We start from the raw sequence: 5,658 nt of genomic DNA on the forward strand, positions 1-5,658 counted from the left end.
TTCCTTCTCAGGGAATTTGAAGGTCTGCGCTCCTCCACTCTACCCCAGGGCCTTTTCCAGCACTTCCTTCTACCCCTGCCCTGTGCTATGCCCAACTCCTGGATGGTACCGTTCCTTTTAGGAAACAAGCCTATCTCTTTTCTAGTTTTACAAAGTTCATTCTTTTTTTTTTTTCACAGCAGGTAGCGATGACAGGACCCAGCAAACAGAGGAAGCTGGGACTCCAGGGTATGTTTTGTGATCTTTTTCTTCTTCTGAGCCATACGGAGAGCTTGACTGTGTGAGCCCCAGCAGTTTGGGGGAGACAGAATAAAAAGAGGAAGGCAGGGTTAGTGTGCATGTCGGAGGGGGAATCCCCTGCCCTGTTCATCTCCTCCTCTCCTGCTTAGCCACACTGAACCCCATCCCACAGGGTTGGGCCAGTCCGTGGATTCACTACCCTACGAAGAATCTGGGCCACCAGAGAGCTCGTGAGAAAGCTGGAATCCCATGGAACTCAAGTCCTATCGTCTCATGGAAACAGAGAAGCCAAAAATCAAGTCTCTTCCAGAAACAAGGCTTAACCACACATGCCTATCATCACAACCCCTTGGTGGCTTAAAGAGGAGGATGGAAGAACCAGGCCAGCCTCGAGTACATAGTGAGTTCAAGGATAGCTTGGGCGACTAGAAATATCCTATCTCAACAACAATGAAAGAAGAAAAATCCTTTAAACGTGGGGACCAGGGGGTTGGATTTATACTTAGCTTTTATGTTTCTATGAACAGAAACCTAGCTGACCTTTCTGTCGGATACTGCCAGGGCCTCGGCCACTGCTTCTCACTGGGCCTCATGAACCCGATTTCTTCTCCAAGTATAGCTGAGAAGATACAAGAACAAGCTGGGTAAGCAACAGGGAGAGAAGGAGGAAGAAAAAAAGATTGGGAGGAGGAAAGACTTAGGGTTCAAGCCAGGGTGGGATGTAGGGGAGGGCTTGGCTGTTCTGGGCACGATGACTGTGACCCGTCTTCTCTTCTTTGATGAGAACTCTAGCCATAGACTCTACTGGGAAGGTGGACTCTCACATATACCTGCCACGGTCTGCAACACAGTCCACGTGACAATGAACCAGAAGAGTGGCACACCCGCAAGAGTTGGACAGACCCAGTGCTGGGCAGGGCAGACTGAGCCGAGACCAGAGTCTGTTGGAGCCATCTCTGGCCATTTCGGCCATGCCTTGCATCACCGCTGCCCAGCTGCCTGGGCACCGCAGGAGAAAGGCTCCTTTCCCCTTCAGCAGCCACATCTATTTCTTTCTGAAGGCTGTCACAGCAGCTCTTCAAACTCATTTGACTGGGTTGGAGCGCATCACACTGTCACCGGCTCAGTTTTCATTAGACGCCTGCTTCTCAGTTAGCCTAGCCAAGCAGAAGAATTCAAACACATGCACAAATTAAATCGACATCCAAACTCCACCAATATACAAAGCAATTTAAATGATATTCATTAGAGCGATGACAAGCCCTGATGAGGCTTTCAGGAGTTGGGTCCTTCAGCTTCTGCCGACTCGGTTTCATGGTCACTGAGGCGGAACTCCAGCGACTGTACCTCCATTTTTTTTTAAGCTAAGAAACAGCTCCTTCCTGACACACCTATTTCATTCTCTCTCTGTGCTTGGCTTTCTTGACCCAAGCTTCTCTGGCCCCAGCTGTGGGCCCAGGTATAGACGTGAATCGAACAGTCACAAATACAGGACATGGCCATTAGGACTCCTTTTTTCTCCATAAATGGTCCAATTAAACCAGATTTCAGCGTCTCATAATTTCATTTCAGTTGGCCTGGGAGATCTCTAATTCACAATTATGATGGTCATAAATGTGTCCCGGGAATCCTGCTGTGGGGGAAAAAAATGGAAGCAAAGTGTTGAAACACCATAATTTTTAAAAACATAGCGCCCAAATTAAAAAAGTGCCCCCTTTTTAAAAAAAAAATGTGTGTGTTGGTACTGGGGTTGGAACCCAGGACTTCGTGCTTGCTAGGCCAAGTCTCTACCATTGAGCTCCAGCCCAGTCTTATTTTGATTTTGAAAGGGAACAGAATAGCCATCTCACATCTGCCCAGGGATGCAAAGGAAGGGGATCAGAGGCTGGGGAGATCTGCAGAGTGGAGCTTCCCATGTCCGAGTCTCTAGCTCAGATGTGGCTTGATCCATCACCAGCTAAGTAAGGGAAGGCAGATCTTTAGGCTAGCTGATATCCTCGTCAGGGGGATGGGCAGCAACTGCAGACACCAACGCCTGGCGCTTCTGTTTATAATTTTCTGCTCAAGGTTAATTGTGTGTGTCCTTGGGCTTCGACCAGCAATATTAGCATGTGAGAATGTGGTGCGCACCCATATTGGCAGAAGAAAGATTCCTAGAAACACTCACAGACTGGAAACACACGTTCATCATCAAGAGGCGAAAGGTCTGGCTTAAGAAGTCACCTTGTCAAAAATGGCAGATGTCACCTGACACCTTTCCATCATCCTAGATCTGTGGTAGTCAAAGGAGTCGCTGCCGGCCACATGTGACTGCTCAGCACCGGATACATTTTGGCTAGTACAATATGAAAACCCAGTTGTTTAACTGTACTTCATTTATATTTGAATACTTACCGCGTGGCTATTGTCTGCTACCTGGTGGCAATGAAGTTTGAATGGCAAATAACAGCGGAACCTAGGTTCAGGGAGATAACTGTGAATCTTAAATTGTAGAGGGGTCACCTTGTTGGCCACCATGAGTGATTTATTAATATATTAGTTCACGACATTATACAAAGGTGGTAGAGAGACAGTTCCTCTGATCTATTGTTAGATTGATTTTACTTTAACAGCACCTGGCTTCTTGGAGTAGAGGTAGGGCATAGATTCCCCAAATTCCTCGCCTCTGGAAGCAGCTTTCACTGAAGCCTCTTCTGAGATCCAGAGCTGTCACTGGGCTGAGTCAGCCTTGGGCTGTCTGGAACTTGCTCAACCATCACAAACTGTCAGGCAGCTAACCAACAACTTGGCACATGCATTGTCTTGGCAAGGTAGAAAACATGGTCTCCAAACCTAGAGCACTCTGGGATGGATGCCTTTGTAACTCGGAACCTGTCTATTACAGGGTTTTCTTGCCCTTGAGTCGTGTGTGTGTGTGTGTGCGCGCGCGCGCGCGCGCACCTGTCAAATTTATAGGGACAGAAAAAAAATGGAATTGGGGAAGCCAAGCAGATTCTCCTGTGGGCTTGTGGGACTCAACATAGTGCTAGGGAGATAAGAAAACCCCTGCAAACAAAACCAGTGTTTGGTGACCGCCCTGTCCTGACACAACAGGGCTACAGCATACAAGGGGGTTAGCATTTTCCAGAGCGCTGGAGCAGCTGCTGCCCGGTCTCAGATGAATGAGAACTAACCATTCCCTGTTTCGCAGAAGGCCATCAATAAAGTTAGGGATGATGTGAGGTTCTGAGTGTCTTTTTGGTATTTCTCGAATCTGCTGAAGGCATAGAGGGATCCAATGAACATACATGAGCTCCAAAGAAGTGTGTATTTCCAGGTTGCCTTTGCCAAAGATTACACGTGCTTACTAATAAATCCCTAAGGAGAAAGGAGGTTAGCGTTTCTATTAGCAGAAGAATAACTCTCCGGTGGAGTGAAAATGGTAATTTCTCCATTAGCTGGGAGGATAATGGCTATTATTTTTAAAGTTAGAGTATTTATTATTGAAGAGTGGGGTTGGGGTTCACTGTTTCCATTTTTATGATAGCTTCCTATAACAGAGTGTTGTTTCTGCACTAAATTGTCAACAGAATGAAGCGCCATTACAGTGTTCCTATTTCTGGACCGTGCAGATGAATTTTAAAAAAAAATAAAATCATTTAATTTTTTTATTAGGTAACTTGGAATTTCTGGAACACTAGATCTAGTCAATGCAGCCTTGTTTTCATCTGCCCCTGTGCCTTCTGTCTTCACAAATCTGTTCCCTCAAGGTGGACCTGGGCAGCAAACAGGCCTTCTTAAATTCTATGCAAATAGTCACCATGTTGTAGAACTGAAGGTCTAGGGGCTGTGAGCCTACCAGCTTACAGTGATCTGGCTCAAGAGGGAATCCTCCCTAGGGTGCAAAGGCTCTGGCCTGAGCTCTCCCAGGCTGGCCTTTTGAATGCAGGGCACCCCGGGGGAGAAGTGCCTTCCTGTGGCAATCAATAGAAATAAATATATTCCCTTTTGTGGAATGAAAACTGAATGGAGGTCCCACGGAGGCTGGGTCCCCATCATCAACCTTCTCGAAGTTTCATGTAAGGTTTTGTTTAATTATAGAATTTTTGCTGCCTAAAATTTAAAAGATACATCCTTGATATTTTTGCTACATGTTGACTGCAGCGAATAGCTAAGATGTGGCATATTGATTTCTTGTTGTGAATTGAGCTGTTCAAGCTCCATTTAAGATTTTCATCTTGCATGTAGCCCTGAGCACATCATAGCACCATAAATTAGTTAAATTGCACATTTATCACAAATGTTATTTTAAGATACTGCGTAAATGTGATGGCTGGAAGATATACCATAGTTCTATAGTGAGACTGAGCTTGGGCGGGTGAGGTCAGGGTCACCTCCGCACCTGTGATTAAAGGCCCCTCCTTGTGCAAATCTACCCTCTGCCGGGGCCACTTGCAACCCTTCTTGGACACCCATTCCTCCATTTACTTTTTCTGTTCGCATCAGTCATAGACTGTGCGGTCAACAAAGAGCCTGGGAATTCACTTTTGATGGTCTTCTTCGATTTGGGGCCATAACGAGCTACCATGTAAAGGTCTTCTTGCATGCTGCGTATGCCATCACCAGGCCGGGTTTTGGGAATTTGGGAGAAAGTGGCTTACCTCCCAATGCTAAGAAGATGCTCTTTTTTTTTTTTTCAAAGAGCTTGCATTCAGTATCTCCCCTTACTAATACACCCTTGGAGTTCGAATTAATTTTGAGTTTCCATTAGTACCAGCAGGCCTTTCATAGCTTGGAGTCTGAGGTGCCAACTAAGTGTGTAACTCACTATCTACCTTGGCTATCAATCTCCTCGTCTCCCCCCCTCCAAAAAAAATTGAACAGTCCTGATAATAATCCCGGGGGAGGGTGAGGAGGAGATGCGCAGAGTGTTGGGCCCTTCTCAACTGTGAAGAGGGGGGCTCCACCATCACTCACACAAATCCCCTCTCCCTTCAAGCCACATGGGCCCTGGTGATGACGAGAGTGTTGTCAGTTTAATCTGTTAGATGCAGGACTTTGGATTCTAATAAACCAATGCTATATTTAACCTGCGAAAAATTCAAGAGTGGAAATCTGGGCTTCAGGATGCAAAGATGCAGAAGGCACAGCGAGGCGTGGGGGGGGGGTAGTCTCTGTCCCCCTGAGCCAGGTTCTAGGGTAGTAGCAGGTACCCTGGTGGAACATTCGTGCCTCTAGGTAGAACCTAAAGAGAGAAATGGGCTAGCCATGCTGGAGGCAAACAGTGGGCCAGACTCAGGACCCGGAGGCAAAAGACTCTTCTGAGGCTCTGCCCTACCTGTGCATCCAAGTTACAAGGTTGGAGTTCTTTCTGAACCTGAGAGACAGGGGAAGAGAGAGAGAGAGAGAGAGAGAGAGAGAGAGAGAGAGAGAGAGAGG

This window comes from Microtus ochrogaster, unplaced genomic scaffold, assembly GCF_000317375.1.
Source record: "Microtus ochrogaster isolate Prairie Vole_2 unplaced genomic scaffold, MicOch1.0 UNK32, whole genome shotgun sequence".
NCBI classification, from domain to species: domain Eukaryota; kingdom Metazoa; phylum Chordata; class Mammalia; order Rodentia; family Cricetidae; genus Microtus; species Microtus ochrogaster.